The 17,797-nt window shown below is 47.6% G+C and overlaps 1 long non-coding RNA gene across 1 annotated transcript; it reads left to right on the plus strand.

Moving 5' to 3' along the window:
• Positions 1–1,875: 1,875 nt before the first annotated feature.
• LOC121018214 (uncharacterized) lies at positions 1,876–17,527 on the plus strand. The gene is made up of 4 exons (XR_005785089.1): positions 1,876–2,024; positions 2,279–2,405; positions 3,406–3,476; positions 16,202–17,527. It is a non-coding gene; the product is annotated as an uncharacterized LOC121018214 (long non-coding RNA).
• Positions 17,528–17,797: the final 270 nt, after the last annotated feature.

Genomic DNA, 17,797 nt, shown 5'->3' on the forward strand with positions numbered 1-17,797 from the left:
TGTGCTGTCGCTAAGGTGTCTCTTGGGATCTTGCTACTTAAAGTGTGGCCTGGGGACTGTCAGCATCAGGCATCCCAGGGAGCTAGTGAGAACTGCAGACTCTCAGGCGCCCCTCTGCAGCTCCCCTGAATCAGAATCTGCCTGTTAACAGGTCCCCCATGATTCCCATTCACAGCAGAGTTGAGCAGCAAGCACTGCCTTGGGGCTCAGCAGAATGCTGCTCTTTCCTGCCTGGCCTGGTCCAGGTAACAGGACGGAGTTTTATCTTTGACTCCCCGCCACCCCAAAGCTGGCAGAGCTGCTTTCATGGGTATGCAAGGTGTGCAGTCTCCAGGACCCCGTGCTCAGAAAGGTCCCGTGCTTCATTTTTGCTCCGCATTGCGGTCTTGAAATTCGTCATAGTCTGAACAAGGGCCCCAATGTTTTCATCGTGCACTGAGTCCTACGAATGAGGTACTCCCGATGCCCAGGACCCTGGGGTCCTCTGGGGCTAGAGTCTAAAATTTGCCTGGCTTTGGCCACCTTCCTTCCCCAAGCCAGATCCCACCCCCCTGTGCCAGTGCCCTGAGCCCTGTTTCTGCCCCTATGTGGACATATCCTGACACGGCTGCAGCCCAGGCTACGTGGGGAATTAGGTGCACTTCAGCAGCACCTGCCACCCTGCCTGACCAGAGGGATTTATCCTCCTGGAGGTAAGGATTGCCAGAACCATGAGTTATCTCTTATTTAGCATTTAGATGTCCTAGGTGCTCCGCACTATTTTTGACTTGCCTTGTCTCATTAAATCTTCCAATAGCCAGTAGGGTACGTATTATTTTTTCCTGTTTGACAGAGAAGGAAACTCAAAGACATTAAAATAACGTGCCAAAAATCGAATAACAGATCAGAAGCAAAACCAGGATATAAACCTAAGTTTGTCTGAATCCACAGCCTCCGGACTATTCTGCATCACTGCACCTGGTGATCCTGGGCCGTTCCCTCCCAGCAGCCCCACCTGCCCAGGGACCCAGACCCCCACTCACTATGGCCCATCCTCACCCCATTTCTCTAGAGGCTCCCCCCACCCCAAGTGTTAACAGAGGAGACATTTTACAGCAAACATTCACAGAGCTGCTGTGGAAAATTAGCCACAAACTTTGTGTCTTAAGAAAAGAGAAACTTATTCTCTCACAGGTTTGGAGTCCACAAGTTTAAAAACCAGTATCATGGCACTGAATTAAGATGTTGGCAGAGCGTAGTCTCTCTCAGAGGCCCAAGGAGAATCCTCTTCCATGTTCTGGCGGCTGCAGCTTCCTTGGCCTGTGGCCACATCACTCAGTCCCCGGGGCCAGCATCATCAAGTCTCTGCTCCGACTTTAAATCGTCTTCTCTGTGTGTGTCAAGTCACCCTCTGCTTCCCTCTCATAAGGATACGTGTGACTGCACTCGGGGCCCACCCGGTAACGCAGGGCAACCGCCCCATCTGAAGATCCTTAACTTAATCCCCTCTGCAACGGCCCTCTTTTTGCCATAGAAGGTAACATTCACAGGTTCCGGAGATTGAGACGTGAATATCTTTGGGGGGATCGTTTTTTTTAGCTAACCAAAGTTGGCAGATATGCTAATAATTGGAGTTCTCAGAAAAAGAAAGGCCTCCTGGCCCTGCCCCCGGGAGGCTCCGCCCCTGGCCCTGCCCCCGGGAGGCTCCGCCCCTGGCCCTGCCCTCGGGAGGCTCCGCCCCTGGCCCTGCCTTCTGAAGGCTCCGCCCCTGGCCCTGCCCTCGGGAGGCACCGCCCCTGGCCCTGCCCTCGGGAGGCTCCGCCCCTGGCCCTGCCTTCTGAAGGCTCCGCCCCTGGCCCTGCCCTCGGGAGTCCCCGCTCCTGGGCGCCCTCCAAACAATGCAGCTTCCAGGAGAACCAGCTCCAAAGTACTAAGGCCACACTCAGAGGAAGGGGAGGTTTGGGAAGAAAGCAGCAAGGAACCCTAGTGAAGGCCCTAGAGCCAAAGAGCCCAAGGATAGGTCTTCTAAGGAGAAGAATTGAAAGGTAAACTGCTCTGGAATCTTACATTCCCTTCTCACAGGCCTTTTCCAGCTTTGCAGATAAAATATGTGTGAAAATCATAGTATCCGTTAAGAATTCTGCTCTGGGGCCATCATGTGTTCAAGTATTAGCTAATAAACCTCCTCCTTCCTATTCCTTTTTGTTGCTCTTACTCTTTATCCCCTTTTATGACTCAGTTGGTAACTTTCTGTCTCTGCTTGCTTATGCCTACATTCTTATTCATCCTTCCATGTCAGGTAAATCACTCGCAGCCACGGAAACTCCGAGGGGCAACGTCCAGTTTCATTCGGAGGATGGAAAGTAAAATAACGGCTTCCTGAAAGATGGAAAGACAAGACTTGAAAACAGATGCCCTTAGATAAGGTGAGATGTCTCAGGACAAGAACTCAGCTTGGACCGGAGTCTGTGTAGGTTGGGGCTCACCTGGTCAGCCACACCCGTGTACTGCATCTGTCAGCAGGGACGTTAAAACTCGGCCTTTTATGGACCACAAGAAAAAGAGCTGAGAATAAGTGAGGCAAACAGTGGATGAACGGAGTTGTTTGTATATGTTCACACATCCAAAAATGGTGCCGGCAATAACCCTGTGCAGGTGCCAGGTAAGGATTTCACTACCAGCCCCTCCCTGTGAGACGCTGGTGCTGCCGTAAACCAGGAGGCTGGGCAAGATCTCCTCCAACACTATCTGAGTCTGTTGCTCCATCTGTTCCGTGTTCGTTCTGGGCTGGGACAGCCTCATCTTCCCTATCCCAGCACCAGGGTAGACATACCTACTGCTCACATGTCTTTCTTCAAAGAGCAGACATTGCCAGCCGTGCTTCTATTTTTGTAGCTAATCTGACCCTATTTGCTTCTGCACTAATCTATGCAGCAGCTTCAACTTGCCCCTAATTAGAACGTGTGTCTGTGTCAGTCAGGGTTGGACCTGTGAAGCAAAACAAGTAGATCTCTAGAAAAAGAGATTGGGATATCAAGGAATGGCTTGCAGGGAGCTGACCCACGCATTGTGGGAATGGATTAAAAATGGCCCCTGTACAGATGTCTGTGCATCCGATACTGGAGCTTGAAGGCCGTAGGGAAGTCAGGAAGCAAAGATCACCAGCAGGCTGGAGCCCCACAGGCACAAGCAGGGACCCCACAAGGACAGCCTGGAAGCTGTGTCCATTCTTGTTGCCCCTGACCTTGGTGGAGTGGAAACCATGTCGAGGCCGGGCTCCTCATCACTTAGCTAAACTCACGCATCTGGCCCAGCTGCTGCTTCATGCAAGGAGCTGAGTCAGCACATTAGCTACAGAGCCAGGCTCTGCCTCCCTTTTACCCTCCAAAATCTCAAGGGAATCTCCCTTGTGACACACCCCAACAGGAAACACACAAGCAAGGGAATTCTTTTACATGAACAAAGCCAAAATGCCACGTTACAAAGCCATCGGTGCGGTAAGTCAGACTCCCCTGGAGACAGACTCTGAGAGGGAGGTGGAAATCCGGAGGCTGAGGTTTTTCAGGGATATTCTCTGAGTAAGAAAAGCGGGATGGGGCCAAGGGAGAAGCTGAACAGAGAGGCAGTCACAACAGGGACCCATTCCCCATGGAGCTCTGCGTCCAGGCTGGCCTTCAGGGTTGTCTGGAATCAGGCAAGGCTGCCTCCAGAAGAGCACAGGGCCTGCGTGCAGCAGTGAGGAGGTGGAGGGCAGTTTCAGGGGGGTCTAGACTGTGAGCCATCAGCAACCTTCACTCCTGGCACCTGGGGGAACGAGTGCCCGGGTCCCAAAGGGACCTCTGGACAGGCCCCACCATGGCCAGTAAACCTGCTTCACTAAATGCCTTGCCTGTGAGGAGAGCATCTCTGCCGGAGGAAGAGATTTTAGATGGGATGACAGAGCTGTGTGTGCTGGTAGGAGTGGGGGGGATTCTCCCTATTGCTTGAAGCAGTCTCTAGTGACTGCTTCCTTGTCCTCCACTTCCAAATCTCTTTCCAGCTCCAGGGGCAGGCGGTGGAACTTTGCAGCGCTTCCCCGGAACTTTCCGTGGTACCGCTCTGCACCTGCTACTTTGCAGTGGGTACATGGGTGTCCCCCATACTCAGGCTTCCCTGGGAAAACCCGGGTTCCGGGGAATGTGGAATTCTAGGACACACTATGAATTTCCTGCAAAGTGAGCTTGGAAATCCAGGCATGAGACTTTGTCTCCAGAAAGGCTGCTGAGAACCCATTCCCTTTACTCCGCTGAGGGTGGGCTCTGGCGCCATCCTCAATGTCATTTTCCTTGTGCCATTGCAGGGTCCATGAGTGGCAAGAAAGATAAGGCTGCCATTTTGTTTTTTCCCAGAGGCATCAAACCACTGCCTTACACACGGCTGTTCTTAAATATCCTCCAAGTAAAATTGGCCTTAGAATTTAAGCGCCATACTTACACAAAAGTGTGGACGAATGCAGAAAATAAACACATCCTTCCAGTGTCTTCCATCTCAGTGGCAGGCCCCTCTCCATCTTGTGGTACAAGCCAGAATCTGAGGCGTCCCCTTGATACCACTCTCCTCTGCAGCCCCCTCTTCACCAACCACTGTCAAGAGCTTTCCCAGGCCCCTTCCCACTTCCCTCTTTCTTCACTGGCCCCTCCCTCAAGCTGCCAGCACCCCTTCTCTGGGACCCTGCGGTGACCCCTGACTTTGTCTCCTCATATGTACTCCTGCCCCTTCAATCTGATCTCCATTCTGGACACGGAATAGTCTTTTTTTTTTTAATGCTTATTTATTTTTGAGAGAGAGAGCATGAGCGGGGGAGGGGCACAAAGAGAGGGGGACAGAGGATCCAAAGTGAGCTCTGTGCTGACAGCGGAGAGCCTGAAGTGGGGCTAGACTCACGAACTGCAAGATCATGACCTGAGTTGAAGTCAGACTGTCAACCGGGGTTGCAATCCGGGTGCCTCACGTAGAATGGTCTTTTAAAAATATAGTTCTGGGGCACCTGGGTGGCTCAGTTGGTTGAGCGTCTGACTTCAGCTCAGGTCATGATCTGGCAGTTCATGAGTTCGAGCCCCGGGTCAGGCTCTGTGCTGACAGCATGGAGCCTGAAGCCTGCTTCAGATTCTGTGTCTCCCCCACTCTCGGCCTCTCTCCCATTCACACTCTGTCTCTCAAAAATGAATAAACGTTAAAAAAAATGCTTTAAAAATACAGTTCTGATCATGTGTTTTCTGTCCTTCAGTTTATTCAGTGTCTTCTGACCTATTGTGTTCCAGATAAGAATACAATTCCTAATGTGGCTCCCAAGGCCCTACAAGGCCTCGGGTCTTAGCCTGCTCCGGGCTGTGCCTCACTCACGGTGCTGCAGCCAGGGCTGGCCTCTCTACCGGGTCTCCCCCAGGGACCTCCCCTGTTCTTCCCCCACCTGCTAATGTCTGCTGTGGTTAGTGGTTCCACACACAGGACCTGTAGTCAGACCCTCAGGATTCCAATCTCCAGCTCCAGCACCTTTTTTTTTTTTTTTAAACCTGTGTAGCTTTGGGCAACTTACTAAAGCTCTCCACACCTCAGTCTCCTCATCTGTAAAGTGGGTGCACTCCAATGCTGCAGGAGTACATGAGGCACTGTGTGTAGACCACAGTACCAGGCACGTTGTGAGTGTTTGGAAATGTTAGTGACCATCCTAATGCATCCTGCAGGCCTCAGCCCAGGTGTCCCTCTTTATGGCGGGTGGCCCCTGCTGCCCCCACACCCCACCAGGGCCAGAGCCTTCCCATGCTCCTGTGGTCCCTGCCCCTTCCTTCCTTTCACAGCATGTACACAAGGTGCTCAGGCCACAAGCCCCCTCAGGGCAGAGACACGGCCTGATTGCTCACCATTATATCCCCAAAGAGCCTAGCACCAACGTTTCTCAAAATAAACGTTCCCTTCTCTGGTGCATCCAGGAGAGGGTGGGTATGGGATGTGATCTGGGCTCTCTGTCACCATACAAGGAGTGGGACTGGGAGGCAGGAGGCGTGTCCCAGGACGCCTTCTAGGGCTGACGTCTGTGAGTGGTCTGCCCAGGTCTAGTGAGTGAGCAGAGGCGCCACATCGGCCCCATTTGGTGCCTCGCCTGGACCCCGCAGGCTTCATTCAGAGTGAGGCCCACAGCCCTGCTTCGGAGGCTTAGCCATAGAAGACAGCCCTTCCCACCAACATTAACTTGCCCACATGGCCAGCCTGGCTTCACAGGGGTGTTGTTTTGATTTCCATTTCTTTATTAGAGAACAAGGCCACCTAACACAAACACTTGTCTGAGTCTGAAGCAGAAAAGGGCAGGAGGGATATCATGGAAAAAGTCCGTATTATGGGTGGGGAGGCCTGAATGCAAGCCTACATTGCCCTTCTCTGAGTAATAGTGCACTAATCATTTTCACTCCCTCATTTGTTTTACTCATTTGGTTTGTTTTTTTTTTTTTTAAGTTTATTCATTTATTTTGAGAGAGAAAGGGAGAAAGAGAGAGAACACAAGCGGGAGAGGAGCAGAAAGAGAGGGAGAGAGAAAGAATCCCAAGAGGGCTTGGCGTGCTATCAGTGTGGAGCCCAGCATGGGACTCAAACTTGTGAACCCTGAGATCATGACCTGAGCCGAAATCGAGAGTGGGACACTCAAACAACTGAGCCCCCCAAGCACCCCTGTTTTACCCATTTGTGAAATGAAAGAGATGGATGTCTGAGCCCCAGCAAGGGTGTGCCAGCCTCTCCCTCGGTCTCGGAGAACCTACCTGCCACACGCTGATGTCAGTTCTAGGTAACAGGGGGCCCTACTGGACACAGAGTCCTGATTGGGCTAAGGGTGGACACCCCGCCAGGCCCGTCTTAGGCCACGAGGATGGAATCAGCCACCTGGTGATGGGCACTGTAACTGTAGGTTAGGAAAAGCCAGGCCCATGCTGCCCTGATGCGGGGCAGGGCTGAATTCTGTAGCTGCATTTTGGGAGTACACCTGTGAGCCTTGGAGAACGAACTGGTTTACAGAGACAAAAATGGAACAGACAGAGGCACATGGCCCCAGACAGAGATAGAGAGGAGTCTCCGATGAATTTCGTCCCTGTAAAGCCCAGCTGTAATTCCTCTGGGGCATGCCTGGGGACACCCCTGTAGCCAATCCTTTAAGTGGGGTTCAGACTGTTTCTATTCTATTGTTGATAAAGATGTCTTCTCATATTGGATGTCAGTTAAACACCTCAACACATACGACTGCCTTACTCATGACAGCTTTCTACTGTCCAAAGACCTCTGACTTTCACTTACCCTGTTTTAAAGCCCACTAGACCAGGGAGATCAGTGCTATAGGAAGGGCTTTCATTGCCCAGCTGAGGAAACCAAGACCCAGAGTGGGTGACGGTCAAGGTGAAGGCAGAGCTCTGCCTTCAGAGCATATCCGGAAGTGCCATCGGAGGACCGTCTGTCGCCCGTGGCATCAGCCCACTCTAGGCCAAGGCTGTTATGAACTCAGGCTGTTTGCAGAACTCTGCTGTGGAACAGCGTCTGTCCCTGGTCTGTTATGTGTTCTAAAAAGTAACAAGGGCTAGACCATGGGGACGCTAGAGCTGGGGACATAGATGCAAGGCGCAGACCCCAGGCAAAGCTGTGCAGACGCCTCTACGGTGAAACAGGAGTAGCCACTGGCCTGGAGAGCACAGCCAAGCTCCTAGGCATGGCATGAGTGTGCGGGAGTGGTGTGAACACCACAGACAAGAACACCCCCTTCCTAAAGCGGGAATAGGGATCTGAGTGGCCAGGAGACATTTGTAGGCATCCAGCCTGTGACTTCAGCCTCTGGGCACTGGCCACCAGCTGCCAGACATCCCCTGGGCCATGAGCAGCGGGAGAGGCGACACAGTTGGGAAATCCCGAGTGTCTCTGCAAAAATCAAAGAACCTGGAGAAGAGGCTGAGGAAATTTTCTGATCATTATTCAAAGCTCCTTTTTGTCCTGTTAAATAGGGAGCTTCAGGAGAAAAATCAAAGATACGGTTTTCTAAAGATGCCATCCCTGTGAGCAAAAGTCACGTATTTTGAGCAGGTGTTGGCACTGCAATAATACACTGTTTTGAGTCCGAGTTCTCTCCGTAGCCTCACTCGCGGGCACAGGCGTGGCACGAAGCCGGCTCCTTATAGAAATAACCCGAGGGCTTGCTCGGAGCCCGGGCCAGGTTGGACTGTAAGCACTCTCATACCCCATTTCACAGATGAAGAACGGAGGCGTCGGAATCCCAGGTCTCACAGCTGCGACGAGGTGGAAGCAGTGTTTGCCTCCAGGCAGCCTGGCTCCAAACCCCTGATGTAATCTTTGGAGTATATTTGATGCTCCTTGTCCTCATGTTTGGACAGGACCGGTTCGGGTGGGCAGGATGGCAGGGGCCTGTGTATGGAGCCCATCAATACCAGCTGGGCCAAGGCTTTCAGTTTGCCGGCCCTTGCTGGTGACGATGTTTTCACCAGGGTCTGGACCTGTTTTTTAACTGCACTGTCTATGAAGTAGAGTCTTTGGAAGAACAAAGGACAGAGTCAGGGAAACTGGGGTCTGTACCTTGGGCAACACTCTTTCCTTCTCTGAGCTTCATGTCCCCCACCAAAAAACAAACAAACAAACAAAAAACACAGGTAGATGAGATGGCCTCGCATCTCTTCTCACATGCTCTTATTTCCAGATGATTTTCACATGTCATCTGAATTCTACCCACAGAGGAGAAGCTTATTTAAGCGTCAGGTTAAATAATTCAGCAGCTGGCACATGGTCTGCCCTCAGTAAATGTCCCAGAGTAATTTAAGGGATGCCTTAGGCATCTGGACTTCCCATCATATCTGTGTCTATCCCCGTAATTTCCTAACCCTTGATGAGCCATGTGAGTTGTCGTAAAGCCTGCGGTTTATGAAAAAGATTTCAGGGCTCAAATCCCAATCAGGGGGCATGAAATCCCTGAGAGGAAGAGTCCAGAATGTCATTGAAGCTGACAAAGAGACAGCATAAAAGAAAACAGGACCAATCTCACTCATGAATATAGATGTGAAAATTCTAGACAAAATGCCAGCAAATTGAATTCAACAGTATATTAAAAGAATAATTTAGCACAACCAAGTAGGGTTTACCCGAAGAATGCAAACCTGTTTCAATATTAGTAAATCTGTTTATAGAACACATCAAAGGGTCAAATAAGACAAACCATATGATTATCTCACTAGGAGCAGGAAAATCATTTATGAAAATTCAACATCAATTCCCAAAGGGGACATTCTCTAAAATACCAGGAATGGGGCGCCTGGGTGGCGCAGTCGGTTAAGCGTCCGACTTCAGCCAGGTCACGATCTCGCGGTCTGTGAGTTCGAGCCCCGCGTCAGGCTCTGGGCTGATGGCTCAGAGCCTGGAGCCTGTTTCCGATTCTGTGTCTCCCTCTCTCTGCCCCTCCCCCGTTCATGCTCTGTCTCTCTCTGTCCCAAAAATAAACGTTGAAAAAAAAAATAAAATAAAATAAAATAAAATACCAGGAATAGATGGGACAAGTGGACATTTGTTGGGATGGGGGTGGTTAGTGGGCTGGCACTCCACATCTGAACCCTCTCCCTATGTTTGGGAAATTTCTCACTTTCTGGATTTGGGTGAGAGACAGAGCTATCTCCGAGTATGAAAATGGAGAAAATGCCAGACGCTCACTCTTCCAGGCGCTGGCCCCACCCCTGCAGCAACAGTGAGGCACTCGGCCTACACTCAGATGATGGAGCAAAGAAAAGAGGCAGCAGAGAGTTTTTTATTTTTAATTTGGTTTCATTAAATGCAGAGGATTTTGTATGATGGCTCCAGTAACAGCAGTAACATGGGTTTGCAGGGACAGCAGTGCAGTTGCTGTATCTGGGTTCCAGGGGCCAACAGTGCTGTGGCATCTCAAGCTGTGGCATCTCACATCCAAGATGGCCATGGCCACACCTGTCTTCTGGGGCATCTGGGCCATGGTGACCACTGCCCAGGTTCCATCCGTTCTTGACCTTGTGGTGATTCTCTGAGCTATCCAGGGTCCCATCAAAATTTCTTCGCCACTGAAATCCTCCAGCATCAGTTTCTGTTATGAACAGCTAAGAAATCTTAGTGATGCAGAAGGCTAGTTCCTTAGCCTAACAAAGAATATGTCTCTCGTTTTCAAACTTGTTGCCAAAATAATACATAATGGCATCGCTATTAAAACTAAGAGTAAAACAAAGATTGTAGCTAATGCTACCATTTTTTTTTTTTTTTTGGCCGATGCATCCATATCTTCTCTAAAAGTCAGATTTGTTGGGGCGCCTGGGTGGCTTGGTCAGTTGAGCACCTGACTCTTGATTTCAGCTCAGTTCTATGATTCCATAGTCACAGGATCAAGTCTTGCATCGGGCTCTGTGCTAAGCACAGAGCCTGCTTGAGATCCTCTCTCTCTGTCCCTCTGCTCTTCCCCCTATGCATGCTCTCTCTGTCTCTAAAACAAAAATATTAATAAATAAATAAATGTCAGATTTGTTGAGATTTAGTTTGCATATGCTAAAATGTACCTCTTTAAAATTTACAATTTGATGACTATTAGCAAATCTATATAGTTACTTAAGCACCACGACATTCAATGTATAAACTATGTCCATCACCCCAAAAGCTTCCCTTAAGCTCATTTGGAGTTAATTCTCTCCCTAACCCCAACCCTGGCAACCATTTTTCTGATCTGTGTCTGTAGGGTGGCCTCTTCCAGAATGTCATATGGCGAAATCATATGGTGGCCTGCTCCTTTCACTTAGCGTTCGACTTCTGCAATCCATCCACGTGGCTGCCCGAGCACTATTCCACTGTATGCGTGTGCCAGAAGTTGTTTCACAGTCCAACGGTTGATAGACATGGGGATGTTTTCAGCTTCAGACTATCAGGCAGGAAGCTTCTATGAGCACTTGCGTAAAGGTTTTTGTATGAACATATGTTTATTTTTATTGGGTAAATATCTAGGAGTAGGAACGCTGGGTCATAATTAGTAAATATTGAACTCCAGAGAAACTACCAAGCTGTTTTCCAAAGTGCCGTCCTGTTTTGCATTCCCGCCAACACCACATGAGAGTCCTGTGCTCTGTACCCTTCTGCACTAACACTCGATATGATCAGCTTTTTCATTTGAGCTGACTAGTAGATGTAGTCTCTTGGTTTGGTTTTAATTTTTATTTCTCTGATAACAGATAAGGCTGAGCATCTTTTCATGTGTCTATTTGCCACCAAAATATCTTTGTTTGGTGAAGGATCTGTTCAAACTCTTCATCTAGTTATTTTTTTCTACAGCTGTTTATCTTATTATTATTGGGCTGTGAGGGTTTTTTATGTACTCTGGATACAAATTCTCTATCAGATTTGTGTTTCGCAATATTTTCTCCCCCTTGGTGGCTTGTCTTTTCATTTTCTGAAGAATGTCTTGCAAAAAGCGAAAGTTTTGATTTTGATGAAGTCTAATTTGCCACTTTTTCTTTTATGATTCATGCTTTTTTGTGTGTCCTAAAAAATCATTGCCTAGCCCAAAGACACAAATATTATTTTTCCTGTGCTTTCTTCTTAAGAGCTAAAACTCTATATTTGAGCCTAAGATTCGTCTTGAGTTAGCTTTTATAGGAATGTGTGAGAAAAGGGTCAATGTTCATGTTTTACATATGAATGCAAACATTTTCCAGAATACCATTATCATGTAACATTGTATCATGATATCATGTATCATGTAACAACTAGAAGTTCTGGTTGGCGTAGTAAGATACCAAACATCAGTATGAGGTAAATTATTGGAAAGGAGGAGGAAAAACATTATTTACACTCAGTATGATTTCATACCCCAAAGAACTCAAGAGAATCTATTGAAAACACATGGAATTAGCAAGGAGAATTCAATAAAATAATTCATTGCAGAATAAACATGCAAAAATCAACAACTTTTCTATATAACAACAGTAATCATTTAAAGGCTATAATAGAAAAGTAAAGAATCCTGTTTGTAATAGCAATAAAAGCAATAAATGCCCACAAATAATCTTCACAAAGAAAGTGCAGGACCAACAGAATGAACCTCAGGAAGCTTTATTGAAAAAAAGATAACTAAATATAGATGTGTCAATCTCTTAGATAGAAAAACTCAATAGTATAAAGATGTTCATTTTCCCAAAGGAATCTGTAATATTGGAGGGTTTGGGGGAACATGACAAAATGATTCTTCTAAAATTTATCTGGAAGAGTGAACAGGAAGAGTAGTTGAACAAAAAAAATGTTGAAGAGCAGTGAGGAGGGCCTGCCTTACCAGGTGGGAGGATATTTAATAAAGATATCATAATTAAAATATTGTGGCAAGGGCTCTAAATCAAATAAGTGATAGAGCATGTGCTAGAATAGGATAAATGAGTCTAAACAGAACCTGATATATATTAAAACGTCATGTATGATAACATCATTAATCAGCTGGAATCACGATGTGTTGCAGGGTAGCAAGAATGGAAGAAAAGAGACGAGTTCAGAGGCTATGGGGATAGTTGAGGAGAAATGTCATGGAAGACAAGTTTGTTGGGCTGCTAAGCCAGAGCTGCTCCATAAGTTGTCAGGCAAGCCAGAACCCCCTCTGGGGAGCAGGGCATTGCAGGCTGGTCGGCAGGTATGCAGAGGGAGTCAGACACCTCCAGCTCCCTCTAGTGACAAAACTTAACATCATGTCAGCTGGCAAAGGCAATAGATGTAAAAGACCCTTATCCACTTCTATAGATCGGGCAACGAACGGTGAACTTGGACTGAGAGGTAACATATTGATAACCAACAGGATGTAAGTACCAAACTATGTTTTTTCAAATACAGTTAGGGTCTCAGCTCTGGACACGGTTGCTAACATCCCAATGGCCAAAGCAAGTCACCTACCGGAGTCCAATATCAATGAGGTGTATGGGAAGTATATTCTATGGAGAGAGGGGGAGGGGAGTGAATATCCAATAATAATAATAACAATATTCCGAACGATTATAGTGGTAGTACTAGTAGGATTGTCCTGAGGGACTGAAAAGGAAGGTAAAGAAGTGGGATGGTTTTCAGATTTCAGAGATGTGAGCAGTTGGTGGCTGGTGATGCTACTTACTACTGTAGGGAGGACCAGAAGATAAACAGGTTTGCTGGGTAAAATCAAGAGTTTTGTTTGAGATTTGTCAAACACTGACATCTAAGACCAGATGTCACATGGGAGTCTAGAGCTCAAGAGAAAGATCACATGGAGAGATATATGCATGATAACCACTGGCTTATAGAAAGTGCTTCATGCTGTGGATCTGCTCAGGGTCACCGAGGAAAAGAGTGTAGCCAGAGCAAAGGAACTGTTCAGGGATGGAGCCCTGGGCACTGCAATATTTTTTAACAGGTAGGGAGAAGGATTCTGTAGGGGGACTGCAAAGGCATTGCTGGCCTTGTGGAAGAAAACCAGGAGGGTACGGTGTCACAGGAGCTAAGAGACCAGGGTGTTTCGAGAAGGAGGGGATGCCAAATGTTACCAGGGATTTGAATGCAGTGAAGATTTTTGGTGACCTTGACATGAGCTGGGTAGGGGACCAACTCCATGAAGGAGCACTTTACTAGGTGCCGGAGCTAAGAAGATGAATAAGATACGTTTCTTGCCCTTTAGGACATCGTAGCCTTGTGGAAAAGGGAGACATGCAAATAAATCATTGCAATACAGTGTGATAAATCTTATAATAGAATAACATTTTCTTAACACGTGTTCCACTGAACACTATTTGAGGGAGATGTTAATCAGTGCTCTAAAACCGGAGTGTTGCAAGACCAAATAAGCTTGGGAAATGCTACAGACTGAACCCTGTCTCGGGCTGCAGAGCCCACTGCCAGCCTTTTAGCGCTATGTCCAGGGCTTAGGAAACCAATGTATTGCACCTTGGGGTTCTCTGTGTACACCCAGGTCTTGTCTGGTACCCCAAGAATTAAGGAGAAACAATGCCAGCTCCACAGTAGAAACAGCTGCTGGCGGGAGGGAAACAGACCCAGGAGGAACAGCTTCTGACAGGGTGACCTGAGAGCGGATTCGATCCTAGCAGGACTGTCAAAGCAGTATTTCCCTGCAACGTGCCGGGCAGCAGGGGCAACTGTCTCAGGACCCCCTCCCCCCGGTGGCTTTGTCCCACAGGACCCAGTGTCTGAGACCTCCCAGCTGAGCCAGTAGGCCTGCAAACCCAGGGCAACCACTCACACTTTGCAGCAGAGTTGAGAGGTCTGGCTTCTAATTAAGTTGACAGTTTCCCTAGAGGTAGAAAAATTAGAGAAAATTAAATCACCAGTCAGCTCCTCAGCAGTTTTGGTCTTCAATTTTTCCCTGACAACTAAAGCCATGGAGGCAGCAGAGACCCTATTAATACTTTGTTGCACAGAACACATGCCGCTGAACAAAAATCATCTCATTAGTCTACGGTTCTGGGATTTCCAGGTGCTTTCTGAAGTACCTTATATCCTGGGGAGGCAGGGACAGAGGCAACGGGGTTCTGGGAGGTTGGAAGGCACACGTGATGTCCAGAGGACAGGCCGGCTTGGGCGTGGCAGAAGCAGGTGCCAGTACCCGACGGGTGTGAGTCCAGACAGCAGAAGGTGCTTCGGTAATATGGTTCTGAGTGATGGCTCAGTCACAGCCTGGCCTCGACCACTTTCTGGGGGTAAAGCAAGGGACAGCCAACCCAGGGAGAGAGTAGGATGGGGAGAATGCAGGGTGAGGAAATGGAGTTCAGTGCAGGGAAACTGAGGCAGAAATCAAATCCAGACCTGTGGACTGAGGTAATATGGTAAGGGTAGGAATGTGAGAATAGTTTTGTTTTGTTTTGTTTTGTTTTCCTCAGCAACCCAACCCTGAAAAAATTGTCAAGTAACCCCTCATCCTGTTCAGGGTGGGAGAACCGCGGTCTTCCCTCAGAGCTTCTCTAGTTCTAGCTGTGGGGAAGTGAGGACCACCAGGGCATAGAGCTAAAGTACCTTGGATATAAGGAGGCCACAGGGGCAATAACCCACCTCCTCATTGCTCTTCTGGAATTCTCGACAACCCCTCTTGAACACAGGGTCTTTGGTTTAAAGGGTTGCGTGAGTCACCTTTTTAAGAAGTCAAGCGAAAAAGAGTCTTCTTATTGGAGCTGTTTTCGTTGCAAAGAATCAAGTGCCACTGTGGCTTAAGAACAGAGATGCAGTTTATTGCAGTGACACAGAGGGACGTTAGACTAAAGAGACAGGGTAGAAAGCACAGCCAGACCCCTACAGGGCCCAGGCCTGAGGACATCTCAGTCTCTGTCAGGTCATATGATCTCTCTAATTCTGTTTCCATTCAATTCTTCTATTGATCAACCATCTTCCTCTGCTTACACACACTGTGCTTGCCCTCCACTGCCATGTGCATCAATCAGCCATCAATCCTGATTCTAGGTGACTTTTAGTTTAAACAGCCCTCTCTCAATTGGCCACTGTTCCTGTGCAATCTCATCCAGATTCTCTAGAAGTCAATGAGTCACTGGCTGGCAATGGTAAGTCAATGGGTCATTACCCAATAGGTCACCAACCAGAAAATAGATCAGCTATTCACCAACTATTTATTGCCAAGGAAGGTGGAATCACATAATACTTGATGTTATCCCTGCCAGGGACTGTGAGCAGGGTGGATATTGAAGCCCAAATGTATAGAGTTGTGTAGATGATTAGAAGAAATTCAGACTTACTGAAAGAATATACAAAGCAGGTATGGTAGCTGAACAATGGCCCCCCAAAGATCTCCACGTCCTAATCCTGTGAATGTTACCTTCTATGGCAAAAGGGACTTTGCAGATGTGATGAAGTTAAGAATCTTGAGATGGGAAGATCGCGCTGAGTTATCCAGGTGGGCCAAATGGCATCACAAGAGTCTTTATAAAAGGGAGTCAGAAGGGTAGAAAACACAGTAGGAGGAGATGTGACACAGAAACAAGAGATTGGAGTGATTCAAGGAAGGGCCACAAGCTGAAGAGTGCAAATGGCCTCAGCTAAAAAAGGTAAGGATCTAAATTCTCTACTGAAGCCTCCAGAAAGAACATACCCCTGTTGACATTTTGATTTTAGACTTCTAACCCCCAAAACCCATATTTGTGTTGTTTTAAGCCACTAATTTTGTGCTAATTAGTTACAGCAGCAACAGGAAATTAACACAGCCTGGAATCATGGGACGTCCTCCTTCCTCACCCTGCGTGGACCTGGGACCGGCACTTCTGGTAGACAGCCAGAACTACAGCTCATTGTCACCCAGCATGTAACTTGAGTTCAAGCAAACTCCACTCCCTTGTGTGTATCTTGCATTTATACTCTTTCCATAAGTGAAGGTTTGATTGAGTTGGTTCATCACTGTCCAATAGACAGGATTCCTATTGCACAGTCATGCTAATGGCGCACACCTGGGGGTGTGGCTTCCCTCTTGTCCAATCAGCTGTGTCCAGGGCAACAAGACTGCTGTCAATCAACTCAAAGTGAGGAAAATGTTACTGAGGAAAGAATGGGTCTGGGCTATTTGTGGGAGTCACTTGAGGACACCTCCCAGGTGACACAGAAGTTTAGAAAGCAATCTTGAGGTTTCAAGAGAAGAAAGGCCCTTTCTGACCTCTTTACACAAACTTTAATAGGGCAGCTTGAATTGTCAGAAGCTTTAGAGCTACAGACCTGGGGCTCCATTCTATGGGGTCCTTTGATCCCTGCCCACCGTCCCCTAATGCCAGCTCTTATGGTAGTCCTCCGCATGTCAAAGGTGACCATTCCTCCTGCATCACCCACCTTGACCTTGGCCCTGCAGATTGGTTTGAAGGAGGGCACAGTCTCACTGCTTGCCCAGAAGCAGTATTTTTAGGAGTTTAAAGAGAAGAAAAATCTGTTGAAGGCAATTTCAGGTTCTAGGCTTTATAAAAAGAGATGCAGTGGAAATCTGGAAATCAGGATGGCTTAAGAAGTCAAAGACATTTGAATTACTGCCTTTGGGACTGGAAGAAACCCAAACAATTAGAGGTGTAAAGGCACAGGATTCACGGCTTGATAGGTGTTGATATATCCCTCAAAACAGGTCTCCAGGCCCACTGGAGCCTGACCTCATTTAAAACTGCTGGAAAAATGCATGTAATAAGCTCAGTCTGAAGGCTCCCTGACAATTCAGTTTGGATCAAGGCTCTTTCCTGTAAGGGTTTGTTGTATTTATTACCATTATTTTTTAGTTATTTATGTTTTCCTGTTATAATATGCTACCTTTTAAAAAACAATTAAGAATCTCAGACCAGACTATCTAGAAATAAACTGGTGCTTTTCTATGGTGTTTGTTAAAAGGCAAGGATTTTGTTTCTTACTCATTATTCCGTCTTGTTATGGATTTTCAATGACTTGTCTCAAAATTGTTCCATCACCTTAACCTGAATCCTCAATTAAGTTTCCCAGTCACTACTATTAAATAAAAACCTTTAAAGTATTTTAATTTAGGGGCACATTGGTGACTCAGTCCGTCAAACATCTGACTCTTGATTTCAGCTCAAGCCATGACCTCAGGATATAGTTCATGAGATGGAGCCCAACACTGGGCTCCTGACAGCATGAGGCCTGCTTGGGATTCTCGCTCTCTCCCTATCTCTCTCTGCCCCTCCCCTGCTCACACACACACATACTCTCTCTCTCTCTCTCTCAAAATAAATATTTTTTTAAATAAATTTTTGGGGCGCCTGGGTGGCTCAGTCAGTTAGGCGTCCGA

This window comes from Herpailurus yagouaroundi, unplaced genomic scaffold (genome assembly GCF_014898765.1).
Source record: "Herpailurus yagouaroundi ecotype Mexico unplaced genomic scaffold, PumYag 218, whole genome shotgun sequence".
Classification (NCBI taxonomy): Eukaryota; Metazoa; Chordata; class Mammalia; order Carnivora; family Felidae; genus Herpailurus; species Herpailurus yagouaroundi.